We start from the raw sequence: 16,619 nt of genomic DNA, 5'->3' as shown, positions 1-16,619 counted from the left end.
TTGCACCTCTATATCTCCGAAAGTACTGAACAGAAAAAATTGAGACATGGCTCATTGTAAAGAACTCTCCATGGGGAATAAAATATGTAAATGATGACGTCATCAGTCACGTGGTTCGGTCGCCGTCTTGGAAAAACGGCAAAACGTTGCGCCACTATATCTCCAAAAGTGCTGAACAGAAAAAATTGAGACATGGCTCATTGTAAAGAACTCTCCATGGGGAATAAAATATGTTAATGATGACGTCATATGTCACGTGGTCGGCCGCCATCTTGGAAAAACGGCAAAACTTTGCACCACTATATCTCCAAAGGTGCTGAACAGAAAAAATTGAGACATGGCTCATTGTAAAGAACTCTCCATGGGGAATAAAATATGTTAATGATGATGTCATAGGTTCCTCCATTATGACGTCATAATTCGCCAAGTACAAAACTTCATCCGATCAAGATGAAATTTCTTGAGCATCATCAAGGAATAAATTAGTTTAGAAAACAAGTAATGATGACTTCATCGGTCACGTGGTTTGGCCGCCATATTTGTCCTAAATGGCCGATAAAAAAGTACATTCCGGCAAGTCCTCGGTCTCTGACCGATTTTTCATTACTTGCCGGAAAAAATTCCGGCAAGTATGTTGATCTGTTCGTTTGTTTGTTACTTGCCGGAAAAATTTTCCGGCAAGTATGTTGATCTGTTCGTTTGTTTGTCTGTCTGTCTGTTTGTCTGTCTGTTTGTCTGTCTGTTTGTCTGTTTGCAGCACTGCGTCTACACCGTTGCACGGAGAATCGCCAAACTTTGCACACATAATGGTCTTGCCCTCTAATATACTGTGCCTCAATGATGACGTCATCAGTGACGTGGTTCGGCCGCCATCTTGGAAAAACCGAATAAATTTGCACCTCTATATCTCCGAAAGTACTGAACAGAAAAAATTGAGACATGGCTCATTGTAAAGAACTCTCCATGGGGAATAAAATATGTTAATGATGACGTCATATGTCACGTGGTCGGCCGCCATCTTGGAAAAACGGCAAAAATTTGCACCACTATATCTCCAAAAGTGCTGAACAGAAAAAATTGAGACATGGCTCATTGTAAAGAACTCTCCATGGGGAATAAAATATGTAAATGATGACGTCATCAGTCACGTGGTTCGGTCGCCATCTTGGAAAAACGGCAAATCGTTGCGCCACTATATCTCCAAAAGTGCTGAACAGAAAAAATTGAGACATGGCTCATTGGAAAGAACTCTCCATGGGGAATAAAATATGTTAATGATGACGTCATATGTCACGTGGTCGGCCGCCATCTTGGAAAAACGGCAAAACTTTGCACCACTATATCTCCAAAAGTGCTGAACAGAATAATTGAGACATGGCTCATTGTAAAGAACTCTCCATGGGGAATAAAATATGTTAATGATGACGTCATCAGTCACGTGGTCGGCCGCCATCTTGGAAAAACGGCAAAACTTTGCACCACAAAATCTCCAAAAGTGCTGAACAGAAAAAATTGAGACATGGCTCATTGTAAAGAACTCTCCATGGGGAATAAAATATGTTAATGATGACGCCATCGGTCACGTGGTTCGGCCGCCATCTTGGAAAAATGGGAAAACTTTGCACCACTATATCTCCAAAAGTGCAGAATGGAAAAAATTGAGACATGGCTCATTGTAAAGAACTCTCAATGGGGAATAAAATATGTTAATGATGACGTCATATGTCACGTGGTTCGGCCGCCATCTTGGAAAAACCGAAAAATTGTGCACCTCCATATCTCTGAAAGTGCTGAATAGAAAAAATTGAGACATGGCTCATTGTAAAGAACTCTCCATGGGGAATAAAATATGTTAATGATGACATCATAGGTCACGTGGTTCGGCTGCCATCTTGGAAAAACCGAAAAACGTAGCACCTCCATATCTCCAAAAGTGCTGAATAGAAAAAGTTGAGACATGGCTCTTTGTGAAGAACTCTCCATGGGGAATAATATATGTTAATGATGACGTCATCTATCACGTGGTTCGGACGCCATATTTGTCTTAAATGGCCGATAAAAGAGTACATTCCGGCAAGTCCTCGGTCTCTGACCGATTTTTCATCTGTCTGTCTGTCTGTCTGTCTGTTTGTCTGTCTGTTTGCAGCACTGCGTCTACACCGTTGCACGTAGAATCGCCAAACTTTGCACACATATTGGTCTTGCCCTGGAATAGACTGTGCCCAATTGATGACGTCATCGGTGACGTGGTTCGGCCGCCATCTTGGAAAAACCGAAAAACTTTGCACCTCTATATCTCCGAAAGTACTGAACAGAAAAAATTGAGACATGGCTCATTGTAAAGAACTCTCCATGGGGAATAAAATATGTAAATGATGACGTCATCAGTCACGTGGTTCGGTCGCCATCTTGGAAAAACGGCAAAACGTTGCACCACTATATCTCCAAAAGTGCTGAACAGAAAAAATTGAGACATGGCTCATTGTAAAGAACTCTCCATGGGGAATAAAATATGTTAATGATGACGTCATATGTCACGTGGTCGGCCGCCATCTTGGAAAAACGGCAAAACTTTGCACCACTATATCTCCAAAAGTGCTGAACAGAAAAAATTGAGACATGGCTCATTGTAAAGAACTCTCCATGGGGAATAAAATATGTTAATGATGACGTCATCAGTCACGTGGTCGGCCGCCATCTTGTAAAAACGGCAAAACTTTGCACCACAAAATCTCCAAAAGTGCTGAACAGAAAAAATTGAGACATGGCTCATTGTAAAGAACTCTCCATGGGGAATAAAATATGTTAATGATGACGTCATCAGTCACGTGGTCGGCCGCCATCTTGGAAAAACCGGAAAACTCTGCACCTCCACATCTCCAAAAGTCCTGAATAGAAAAAATTGAGGTATGGCTCATTGTAAAGAACTCTCCATGGGGAATAAAATATGTTAATGATGACGTCATCGGTCACGTGGTTCGGCCGCCATATTTGTCCTAAATGGCCGATAAAAAAGTACATTCCGGCAAGTCCTCGGTCTCTGACCGATTTTTCATCTGTTTGTCTGTCTGTTTGCAGCACTGCGTCTACACCGTTGCACGTAGAATCGCCAAACTTTGCACACATATTGGTCTTGCCCTGGAATAGACTGTGCTCAATTGATGACGTCATCGGTGACGTGGTTCGGCCGCCATCTTGGAAAAACTGAAAAACTTTGCACCTCTATATCTCCGAAAGTACTGAACAGAAAAAATTGAGACATGGCTCATTGTAAAGAACTCTCCATGGGGAATAAAATATGTTAATGATGACGTCATCAGTCACGTGGTCGGCCGCCATCTTGGAAAAACAGCAAAAATTTGCACCACTATATCTCCAAAAGTGCTGAACAGAAAAAATTGAGACATGGCTCATTGTAAAGAACTCTCCATGGGGAATAAAATATGTTAATGATGACGTCATATGTCACGTGGTCGGCCGCCATTTTGGAAAAACGGCAAAACTTTGCACCACTATATCTCCAAAAGTGCTGAACAGAAAAAATTGAGACATGGCTCATTGTAAAGAACTCTCCATGGGGAATAAAATATGTTAATGATGACGTCATCAGTCACGTGGTCGGCCGCCATCTTGGAAAAACGGCAAAACTTTGCACCACGAAATCTCCAAAAGTGCTGAACAGAAAAAATTGAGACATGGCTCATTGTAAAGAACTCTCCATGGGGAATAAAATATGTTAATGATGATGTCATATGTCACGTGGTCGGCCGCCATCTTGGAAAAACGGCAAAACTTTGCACCACTATATCTCCAAAAGTGCTGAACAGAAAAAATTGAGACATGGCGCATTGTAAAGAACTCTCCATGGGGAATAAAATATGTTAATGATGATATCATCAGTCACGTGGTCGGCCGCCATCTTGGAAAAACGGCAAAACTTTGCACCACGATATCTCCAAAAGTGCTGAACAGAAAAAATTGAGACATGGCTCATTGTAAAGAACTCTCCATGGCGAATAAAATATGTTAATGATGACGTCATATGTCACGTGGTCGGCCGCCATCTTGGAAAAACCGAAAAACTTTGCACCTCCATATCTCCGGAAGTGCTGAACAGAAAAAATTGAGACATGGCTCATTGGTAAGAACTCTCCATGGGGAATAAAATATGTTAATGATGACGTCATATGTCACGTGGTCGGCCGCCATCTTGGAAAAACCGAAAAACTTTGCACCTCCATATCTCCGAAAGTGCTGAATAGAAAAAATTGAGACATGGCTCATTGTAAAGAACTCTCCATGGGGAATAAAATATGTTAATGATGATATCATCGGTCACGTGGTTCGGCCGCCATATTTGTTCTAAATGGCCGATAAAAAGTACATTCCGGCAAGTCCTCGGTCTCTGACCGATTTTTCATCTGTCTGTTTGTCTGTTTGTCTGTCTGTCTGTCTGTTTGCAGCACTGCGTCTACACCGTTGCACGTAGAATCGCCAAACTTTGCACACTTATTGGTCTTGCCCTGGAATAGACTGTGCCCAATTGATGACGTCATCGGTGACGTGGTTCGGCCGCCATCTTGGAAAAACCGAAAAACTTTGCACCTCTATATCTCCGAAAGTACTGAACAGAAAAAATTGAGACATGGCTCATTGTAAAGAACTCTCCATGGGGAATAAAATATGTTAATGATGACGTCATATGTCACGTGGTCGGCCGCCATCTTGGAAAAACGGCAAAACTTTGCACCACGAAATCTCCAAAAGTGCTGAACAGAAAAAATTGAGACATGGCTCATTGTAAAGAACTCTCCATGGGGAATAAAATATGTTAATGATGATGTCATATGTCACGTGGTCGGCCGCCATCTTGGAAAAACGGCAAAACTTTGCACCACTATATCTCCAAAAGTGCTGAACAGAAAAAATTGAGACATGGCTCATTGTAAAGAACTCTCCATGGGGAATAAAATATGTTAATGATGATATCATCGGTCACGTGGTTCGGCCGCCATATTTGTTCTAAATGGCCGATAAAAAGTACATTCCGGCAAGTCCTCGGTCTCTGACCGATTTTTCATCTGTCTGTTTGTCTGTCTGTTTGTCTGTCTGTCTGTTTGCAGCACTGCGTCTACACCGTTGCACGGAGAATCGCCAAACTTTGCACACATATTGGTCTTGCCCTGGAATAGACTGTGCCCAATTGATGACGTCATCGGTGACGTGGTTCGGCCGCCATCTTGGAAAAACCGAAAAACTTTGCACTTCTATATCTCCGAAAGTACTGAACAGAAAAAATTGAGACATGGCTCATTGTAAAGAACTCTCCATGGGGAATAAAATATGTTAATGATGACATTATCAGTCACGTGGTCGGCCGCCATCTTGGAAAAACGGCAAAACTTTGCACCACGAAATCTCCAAAAGTGCTGAACAGAAAAAATTGAGACATGGCTCATTGTAAAGAACTCTCCATGGGGAATAAAATATGTTAATGATGACGTCATCAGTCACGTGGTCGGCCGCCATCTTGGAAAAACGGCAAAACTTTGCACCTCCATATCTCTGAAAGTACTGAATAGAAAAAATTGAGACATGGCTCATTGTAAAGAACTCTCCATGGGGAATAAAATATGTGAATGATGACGTCATCAGTCACGTGGTCGGCCGCCATCTTGGAAAAACGGCAAAACTTTGCACCACGATATCTCCAAAAGTGCTGAACAGAAAAAATTGAGACATGGCTCATTGTAAAGAACTCTCCATGGGGAATAAAATATGTTAATGATGACGTCATATGTCATGTGGTCGGCCGCCATCTTGGAAAAACGGCAAAACTTTGCACCACGATATCTCCAAAAGTGCTGAACAGAAAAAATTGAAACATGGCTCATTGTAAAGAACTCTCCATGGGGAATAAAATATGTTAATGATGACGTCATATGTCACGTGGTTCGGCCGCCATCTTGGAAAAACCGAAAAATTTTGCACCTCCATATCTCTGAAAGTGCTGAATATAAAAAATTGAGACATGGCTCATTGTAAAGAACTCTCCATGGGGAATAAAATATGTTAATGATGACATCAGAGGTCACGTGGTTCGGCCGCCATCTTGGAAAAACCGAAAAACGTAGCACCTCCATATCTCCAAAAGTGCTGAATAGAAAAAGTTGAGACATGGCTCTTTGTAAAGAACTCTCCATGGGGAATAAAATATGTTAATGATGATGTCATATGTCACGTGGTCGGCCGCCATCTTGGAAAAATGGCAAAACTTTGCACCACTATATCTCCAAAAGTGCTGAACAGAAAAAATTGAGACATGGCTCATTGTAAAGAACTCTCCATGGGGAATATAATATGTTAATGATGACGTCATCTATCACGTGGTTCAGCCGCCATATTTGGTCTAAATGACCGATAAAAAAGGGCATTCCGGCAAGTCCTCGGTCTCTGACCGATTTTTCATTTGTTTGTCTGTCTGTTTGTCTGTCTGTTTGTCTGTCTGTCTGTTTGCAGCACTGCGTCTACACCGTTGCACGGAGAATCGCCAAACTTTGCACACATATTGGTCTTGCCCTGGAATAGACTGTGCCCAATTGATGACGTCATCGGTGACGTGGTTCGGCCGCCATCTTGGAAAAACCGAAAAACTTTGCACTTCTATATCTCCGAAAGTACTGAACAGAAAAAATTGAGACATGGCTCATTGTAAAGAACTCTCCATGGGGAATAAAATATGTTAATGATGACATTATCAGTCACGTGGTCGGCCGCCATCTTGGGAAAACGGCAAAACTTTGCACCACGAAATCTCCAAAAGTGCTGAACAGAAAAAATTGAGACATGGCTCATTGTAAAGAACTCTCCATGGGGAATAGAAGATGTTAATGATGACGTCATCAGTCACGTGGTCGGCCGCCATCTTGGAAAAACGGCAAAACTTTGCACCTCCATATCTCTGAAAGTACTGAATAGAAAAAATTGAGACATGGCTCATTGTAAAGAACTCTCCATGGGGAATAAAATATGTGAATGATGACGTCATCAGTCACGTGGTCGGCCGCCATCTTGGAAAAACGGCAAAACTTTGCACCACAATATCTCCAAAAGTGCTGAACAGAAAAAATTGAGACATGGCTCATTGTAAAGAACTCTCCATGGGGAATAAAATATGTTAATGATGACGTCATATGTCATGTGGTCGGCCGCCATCTTGGAAAAACGGCAAAACTTTGCACCACGATATCTCCAAAAGTGCTGAACAGAAAAAATTGAAACATGGCTCATTGTAAAGAACTCTCCATGGGGAATAAAATATGTTAATGATGACGTCATATGTCACGTGGTTCGGCCGCCATCTTGGAAAAACCGAAAAATTTTGCACCTCCATATCTCTGAAAGTGCTGAATATAAAAAATTGAGACATGGCTCATTGTAAAGAACTCTCCATGGGGAATAAAATATGTTAATGATGACATCAGAGGTCACGTGGTTCGGCCGCCATCTTGGAAAAACCGAAAAACGTAGCACCTCCATATCTCCAAAAGTGCTGAATAGAAAAAGTTGAGACATGGCTCTTTGTAAAGAACTCTCCATGGGGAATAAAATATGTTAATGATGATGTCATATGTCACGTGGTCGGCCGCCATCTTGGAAAAATGGCAAAACTTTGCACCACTATATCTCCAAAAGTGCTGAACAGAAAAAATTGAGACATGGCTCATTGTAAAGAACTCTCCATGGGGAATATAATATGTTAATGATGACGTCATCTATCACGTGGTTCAGCCGCCATATTTGTTCTAAATGACCGATAAAAAAGGGCATTCCGGCAAGTCCTCGGTCTCTGACCGATTTTTCATCTGTTTGTCTGTCTGTCTGTTTGCAGCACTGCGTCTACACCGTTGCACGTAGAATCGCCAAACTTTGCACACATATTGGTCTTGCCCTGGAATAGACTGTGCCCAATTGATGACGTCATCGGTGACGTGGTTCGGCCGCCATCTTGGAAAAACCGAAAAACTTTGTACCTCTATATCTCCGAAAGTACTGAACAGAAAAAATTGAGACATGGCTCATTGTAAAGAACTCTCCATGGGGAATAAAATATGTTAATGATGACGTCATCAGTCACGTGGTCGGCCGCCATCTTGGAAAAACAGCAAAACTTTGCACCACTATATCTCCAAAAGTGCTGAACAGAAAAAATTGAGACGTGGCTCATTGTAAAGAACTCTCCATGGGGAATAAAATATGTTAATGATGATGTCATATGTCACGTGGTCGTCTGTCTGTTTGTTACTTGCCGGAAAAATTTTTCCGGCAAGTATGTTGATCTGTTCGTTTGTCTGTTTGTCTGTCTGTCTGTCTGTTTGCAGCACTGCGTCTACACCGTTGCACGTAGAATCGCCAAACTTTGCACACATATTGGTCTTGCCCTGGAATAGACTGTGCCCAATTGATGACGTCATCGGTGACGTGGTTCGGCCGCCATCTTGGAAAAACCGAAAAACGTTGCACTTCTTTATCTCCGAAAGTACTGAACAGAAAAAATTGAGACATGGCTCATTGTAAAGAACTCTCCATGGGGAATAAAATATGTTAATGATGACATCATCAGTCACGTGGTCGGCCGCCATCTTGGAAAAACGGCAAAACTTTGCACCACGAAATCTCCAAAAGTGCTGAACAGAAAAAATTGAGACATGGCTCATTGTGAAGAACTCTCGATGGGGAATAAAATATGTTAATGATGACATCATCAGTCACGTGGTCGGCCGCCATCTTGGAAAAACGGCAAAACTTTGCACCACGAAATCTCCAAAAGTGCTGAACAGAAAAAATTGAGACATGGCTCATTGTAAAGAACTCTCCATGGGGAATAAAATTTGTTAATGATGACGTCATATGTCAGGTGGTTCGGCCGCCATCTTGGAAAAACCGAAAAACTCTGCACCTCCACATCTCCAAAAGTCCTGAATAGAAAAATTGAGGCATGGCTCATTGTACAGAACTCTCCATGGGGAATACAATATGTTAATGATGATGTCATTGGTCACGTGGTTCGGCCGCCATCTTGGAAAAACCGAAAAACTCTGCACCTCCACATCTCCAAAAGTCCTGAATAGAAAAATTGAGGCATGGCTCATTGTAAAGAACTCTCCATGGGGAATAAAATATGTTAATGATGTCATCAGTCACGTGGTCGGCCGCCATCTTGGAAAAACCGAAAAACTTAGCACCTCCATATCTCCGAAAGTGCTGAATAGAAAAAATTGAGACATGGCTCATTGTAAAGAACTCTCCATGGGGAATAAAATATGTTAATGATGATGTCATCGGTCACGTGGTTCGGCCGCCATCTTGGAAAAACCGAAAAACTCTGCACCTCCACATCTCCAAAAGTCCTGAATAGAAAAAATTGAGGTATGGCTCATTGCAAAGAACTCTCCATGGGGAATAAAATATGTTAATTATGACATCATCGGTCACGTGGTCGGCCGCCATCTTGGAAAAACGGCAAAACTTTGCACCACTATATCTCCAAAAGTGCTGAACAGAAAAAATTGAGACATGGCTCATTGTAAAGAACTCTCCATGGGGAATAATATATGTTAATGATGACGTCATCGGTCACGTGGTTCGGCCGCCATATTTGTCCTAAATGGCCGATAAAGTACATTCCGGCAAGTCCTCGGTCTCTGACCGATTTTTCATCTGTCTGTCTGTCTGTCTGTCTGTTTGCAGCACTACGTCTACACCGTTGCACGTAGAATCGCCAAACTTTACACACATATTGGTCTTGCCCTGGAATAGGCTGTGCCCAATTTTTAGCTCTCTCGGCCCAAGGTCAAGCTCAAGGTCACCCAAAACGTGAAAATCATGATCACAGCGTAAAGCCGGGGCGAGGCGGAATGATACAGCGGAAGGATTTGACGGTTTAAATGAAGCCGCGATGAGGCGGATTTTCATTGGGACCTTCATCCTGATTTTGTTACCTCCGCCACCAAAGGTGTATGGAGGTTATGTTTTCACCCCTGTCTGTTTGTCCGTTTGTTACTTGCCGGAATAGATTCCGACAAGTATGTTGGTTGGTCGGTTACTTGCCGGAATAGATTCGCCGGAATAGATTTTGGGTGGTGAGGGGGCTTGAAGCCAGATTTTAATCTTACAGCCACCATGTTGGTGCTCGCCGTCACTGCGATGCGAAGCGAAAGACACCTCAGAGCTGTCACATTCACAATCGCGATGTCGTATGTACTTCCAATACATGTTTCCTTCATTGTAAAAACTACCAAGTCAACAGTTAAAAGGATTTTGAGCCGATAGGTGTTACGGCCTTGGCAAGATCGATGGAGACAGCGATCTGTTAGCTTATACACCGCCCAAATAGGTATGTGGAATTCTCTCATGGAGAGATTAAACCCCACGTCGTTTGAACTTTGGCAGAGGTCATTATTTACTTTTTATGATCCAAAATGGCCGATAAAAAAGTACATTCCAGCAAGTCCTCGGTCTCTGACCGATTTTTCATTTGAATGTTATCAACAAAGCAGGAAAGGAAAACCCCTTAACTATAAAATATATACATTTTAAAAATCAATCAATGAAGGCAAAAGGTTGATTAAAAATAGTTTGTAAAAGTCTAGGAATATGTGCAAACGAAAATTGCTGTGTATAAGCCGCACTAGTGTAAAAGCCGAACCCCAATTTTGCGTTACATCCCATAGGAAGAAAAAAAATCATATTTTGCGATGATCCAACAATGTCTCAGTAATTTGAAATGGTCCAACAGGTCTCAGTAATTAAAAAATGGTCCAACATGACGAAGTGAGACAAATGCTATTTTGAAATCCTACTATATTGGCACACATCCTACTATATTTGCGTATGGTTGCACGTTTAGGCTGATTGATGCGTCGGCAGCTGACTGGTGCCGCCCCGGATTCATGGGCCGCAGAATTGTGCCTGCCTCACCGCGAAATAGTGGAGCGGATATGTGCCAAAAAACACCAGAGTAGTGCACTTCTGGCAGAAAGCATGACATTTGGCACACGGGGGTTTTCGAGTATGCTGAATTCAATAAGAAGAGGAGGCAAGTCGTAAAATGATTACTTCCGGTTAAAAATGGCGGATTTCAAAATGGCCTCCAAGTAAACCGATAAAAAACGTGTATCTCATATATCGGGCATATAGCAATGTGTTTGCATAACCAAAATAGCTAGAATATCATTATTATTAACTGTACATTGCTTCTTCATATCAAGATGTACATTTGGTACCAGTGAGGGCCTGAAGGCATATTAATAACGTTCAACCCTGCGCGCCTATAAAATTGACACAACTGACACCATATTGACACAATATTTTTCATTAATATCACACCATGAATTTTCTATAAGGTTTTAATTTTGTCATCACGTTAATTTTGACATAACGTTGATGAGCTAACAGCGCCGTTGGTATGTTTAGTGAAAGTGCCATGGTCATTAAAATGTGGTAAAAATAACTTGTGCTGTTGTTGTTCTCTACAGTTTGGTACAGTGGATATATGGTTCGAACAGTCCACTGGTTATTATCTTATATTTGCATAACATAAATGATAAATGATGTTGAAGTCTATGAATAGTATTCATCTGTACTGATTGAGGTGTGTTCTATCTTTCCAGGGTTTGGTGTTTGGTGGTAGTCTCCATGCTACACTGAAGTGATGTCAAAGAAAATCAAGCTCGTGCTACCAGACACACCAGGTCAAGGCACAGACTGGTCACTGTGTGTTCTATGTCAAGAAGCCAGCACCGAAGTATTGGTAGATCCAAAGAGGAACCGCAATGTGCCCTAAAGATCTATAGGATACCAGACTTTATCAGAGAATCTCCACGCATTGAAGGATTTAGACGCTGTTCCATTCTCCATGAATATTGCCAGATTGGACGATGGATCTGGTATTGAAGAAACGCTTACTAGAAATAACGCTAAATGGCACAAAACATGTTATCTATCCTGTAACAAACAACAAATTGACAGGGTTCGGAAACGAAATGCCAAACAGGACACAGGTACTTCGTCAAAAGCATCAACGCCTGTTAAAAATAAACTTCGGTGCAACTTATCCTTCGGTCAGTCAGATGACGCTACCGTATGTTTCTTCTGCGATCAACCTATACAAACTGAACACAAATATCACTGTGTAGAGACAATGAATGTCGATCAGAATGTTCGGCTAATGGCGACAGCACTGAATGATACAAAGTTGCTAGCTAAACTTAGTTCTGGCGACATGCCAGCTAAAGACGCTACATATCACAAGATCTGTATGACTGATTTGTATACGAGGTACAGATCATATCAACGACACCAAGACACGACAAACAAAGCTCGCGATATTACGCCAGACTCGATGGCTCTAGCAGAATTGGTCTCGTACATAGAAGATGCACACCAGAGCGATGAGAAACGAAACAAGATTTTTAAACTGGCAGATCTTTTTGTTTTGTACAAGGATCGCCTACATCAGCTCGCAGCTGATAAACCAGGGTATATTCATGCCACTAGACTCAAGGAAAAGCTCCTCGCTATATTACCAGGCTTAGAGGCAAACAAGACCAAATCAAATGATGTGATCCTTTCATTCAAATATGATATAGGTGATGCAATACTTACTGCTAGTCAGACAGACCCAGATAGTGATGCTGTCACACTCATGAGGGCCGCACAAATTGTACGCAGAAAGTTGTTTGAGGTAAAACAGTCCTTCTCAGGGTCTTTACTGGATACTCACTATAGCAACCTTCCATCATCCTTGCTAGCCTTGGTCCAGATGATACTCTGTGGTACAAATATCAAGAGCCAAACTGCCAGCAACACAGTACAGAAGGCACAATCAGACAGACCTTACAAGACTAAACTTGTAAGGCAGAATCCCAATCGTGAGACTCAACTTCCACTATACTTGGGTCTTCTGGTCCATAACAAGACCAGAAAGCGTGATTTGGTAGACATCATGTTTGAGAAAGGTATATCAGTGTCGTATGATAGGGTACTACAAGTATCCACTGACGAAGCTAATAAAGTGACTGATCAATTTGAGCGAGATGGTGTTGTTTGCCCTACTTTAATCAGAACCGGACTCTATACTACCGGGAACCTCGACAATATAGACCACAATCCCTCGTCATCATCAGCTCAAGATTCCTTTCATGGCACTGCATTGGGGAGGAGCACGAACTGGACGTTTACGTGTATAATAATGTATTTCTCATTAAGCTACCATATTTGTTGCGGACAATTTCTATATGTTAATGATATTAGATAAGCGTTAAGGTTGCAATGTATTTTCACAGTTCAAGTGATATTATTCAACATAATAAAAGGCATATGGATAAGAGCATGAAGGCATATGGATAATATCATGTTTAATATCTATGTATCTATGTAAAATAATATCTATGTAAAATCAATCATGTTTAATTTAAAAAAATTGTGTCGATATTGCACCAATTGTTTCAATATTATAGGCGTGCAGACGTAAGCATTATCCATATGCCTTCATGCTCTTTCGGGCAGCACTAAATGTAAATCTTAGTGTGCAGAAGCAATGTAGAGTTGGCATAATGATATTGTTGCGGATATGGGACTTGGCCTCAATATCCGCTTGTAAATACTCCCCTATTTCCCCAATGCTCCCCAACTATCCCCAATCCCCCATTCCCTAGTCCCATTGCCTGTAAATAACACTCTGTAGAACCGACCTTCCCCTTTTTCCCCCATTAAATGTCGTGCCCAGGTCCACCGCATCTCACGTAGACAACTTTCGGACATCTTGCTAGTTATTCTTAGTCTATGTCAGTTAAGGACTCGTTTCCATTAATTCTGACTCTTCGTTGCACCAGAATGTGATTATATGGCACCAGTAGTGAGTTTAGGACCTTCCCATACCTCCTCCCATCTTCTTCCCCAAACAACAACTACAACAACAACTACAACAACTACAACAACAACGGCGCGGCGCGGGGGAGTGTGCGTCCTCACACCGGCTCGGTTAGCCGCCATTGACCATGCGCTCCGACGGGGTTACCACGAAGGGGCTCCTTGTCAGCCCCTCGTCAAGGGCGGAGCCGGTAACCCCCCCGCACGCACCCAATGAGAAGCAACGGGCCGATTCCATCTGGGGCGGAGCTAACGAGCCGAGGGCGTGTCACTCCCCGCCGGATATACGCGGCCACTTACCGGACGTGACGTGAGATGCGCCCCCAGCTTGGAGAAAGAAAGTCACCTTCGAGCGCTGAGTGAGACCTCCCGCATCATTGGACCGGACCGGGTCGATTCTGTCCTTGAGCCAAGAGTGCACCTTGAGCCATCGACTACCCGCTTTCCTTGCCATCAATCCCCGTGTGAGTCAGTTTTGTCCCGTTTATCTGTCGTCTGTCGGGGCTAATATAAGAGTGTGTCTAAGTGCCTGCCTTTCTATGCTGTCCCTCTTGTCGTTGTAATCTGACCTTCCGCCCTAATATAACCTCCTCCGGAGGTCTTGAGAACTGAACCCTTGGTGTCGTGTCATTTTAACCCAGCCGTTGTGTCCTTTTCCTCAATTGATTTAGCGTAGCGCGACTCGGCAACGTTCGAGTATAATCGGGTAACTTGTGCGGACACGGCGGCCATTCCGCTCGGCCCACCCTAACATCAAAGTCGTGTCTGTAACAATTGGTGTCAGGAGTGTCGGATTCGGACCTGGGACTAAATTTATTAGGCCCAAATGTGGGAACACCAATTGTACCACTAGGGTAACAATTGGTGTTGGGGAGGTAGAATTCGATCCGGAGCGCGTTTCCCGCTCGAAATTATAACGGCGAAATTTGAATTTGTTTTACGAAAATAAAAACCCGAATTTTGAAAGTCGCGCTATGGCGGATCAAGACAGCTGGGGTCCGGTAGAGGAGAGTGAGGCAGGGTCGGTCCAGGACCAAATTGAGGGACGCGAGGAGAGCGAAGCAGCGAGGGTAGCAGACGCGCGAAATAGCGCCTCGCACATGGCCACGGCGCCCACGCCCGCGACCGTAGTAGCGCCGCTGGTAAATTTGGACCTTTTTTTCATACAAATGAAGGCCCTTATGGCCCAGAATAGCGAGCAAATGAGGGAGGAAATGAGGGCTCAGAGTGAGCGATTGGGAAACCAAATGGGGGTAATGAGGGACGAAGCGAGGGGTACCGGTGAGAAGTTAGACAATAATTTTGAGGGGTTAGACAACGGGATAAAAGAGGTGAGAAATGGGTTAATGGGGGTAGAAAACAGAATGGCCGCTCAAGAGAATCAAATGGAAGGGATGCAAAAGGGGTTAGAGGGGTTAGAAAACAGTATGGAAGGCAAATTGAGGGACATGAGGGACCAAGCGGAAAGGGAAGTTAACCAAATGGGGCAGCAGATAGAGGGGGTCAGAATGGGGGTAGAAACCAAACTGGATGCTCACAGGGAGGAAATGGAGCAGATGAGGGTGGCATCTGGGCAGGAGATGCAAGTGATGGGAGAGGAGATCAGAAGAGGAGTGAGTGAGGAGGTCGGAGGAGTGCGCGAGGAGGTGAGGGACTGTAAGGAGCGCATGGAGAAGGAGGTGAGAAAGGGGACTGTAAAATTGCAAGGGGGTATAGAGGAGTTGACGCTGGGAGTAGAACAACTGACAGTGGGACAAAAGGAGTTGGGGGACCAGGTAAAGAAGAACACAGCGGTAATAGAGGGTTTAAAATCGACACAGAAGGAGATGAAAAAGGACGTAGGGGTAATTAAAAAAGAGTGTCAGACGGTACATGAGGACCTGACGAGGAAAATGGACAAGGTGGTAGAAGTGATGGAGGTTAAAGAGCGGGAGGTGCGGGAGCACATAGAAAAAAATTAAGTGGAGTTAGAGGAAGAACTTAAAGGGGCGCACGAGGAGATGAAGGAGGTGAAGCAGAAATTAGAAGAAGTGGGAGAAGGGGTGAGCGAAATTAAAAAGCGACGGAGAGAGGATAAGAAAGAGATAAAGGAGGAAGTAAAAGAATTGGTCCAAAGTCTGTGTTCGGATCGTGATGATGTGCTCATTAACCGGATGAGGGATTCGCAGGTGATGGAGGAGAAGCGAAGAGGAAGAGGACCCGGTGTAAGTGGTGACCAATATGGTCGTGCGTATGATGCGCCAGGGGATTTAATAAGCTTGGGGGTCGAGATGGACCCGGGTGTTCGTGAGAGGCCGTTGGTGAAGTGTGCGACAGGTCTGGTGTGCGAAAGAGGAGGTGTGCGAGAAAGTCCGACTCTGGGGTGTGTGAGGAAAAAGTGCGTGCCAAGGAGTGAGGGTGCTGGCGAGAGTGAGTCGGTCGTAGCGCGTGTGCGAGGGAGCACATGGAAGCGTGGTGTGGTGAGTGTTACAGAGGGTGTGACGGGAGAGTGTGTGCAAGAGTGTGCGCGAGAAAGGTGTGTGACGGACAGGTGCATGGGGAAAGAGTGCGCTGTCAAAGGCAAGGAAGAATGCACACCTGTGGTAAGTGTTACAGAGGGTGTGACGGGAGAGTGTGCGCGAGAAAGGTGTGTAACGGACGGGTGCATGAGGAAAGAGTGCGCTGTCAAGAGTAAGGGTGAGTGCGCT

The 16,619-nt window shown here is 43.5% G+C and overlaps 1 protein-coding gene across 1 annotated transcript in view; it reads right to left on the bottom strand.

Annotated features, from left to right (window-relative positions):
- ZW10 (zw10 kinetochore protein) overlaps window positions 1-16,619 on the bottom strand; it is a 148,162-nt gene that overhangs the window by 97,645 nt on the left and 33,898 nt on the right. The window lies entirely within an intron of this gene.

Source organism: Myxine glutinosa, chromosome 1, assembly GCF_964187855.1.
Source record: "Myxine glutinosa chromosome 1, kmMyxGlut1.1, whole genome shotgun sequence".
In the NCBI taxonomy this organism is placed as follows: domain Eukaryota; kingdom Metazoa; phylum Chordata; class Myxini; order Myxiniformes; family Myxinidae; genus Myxine; species Myxine glutinosa.
Note: the sequence above shows the minus strand (reverse complement) of the source record. Positions and strands in the feature narration are given on the sequence as shown.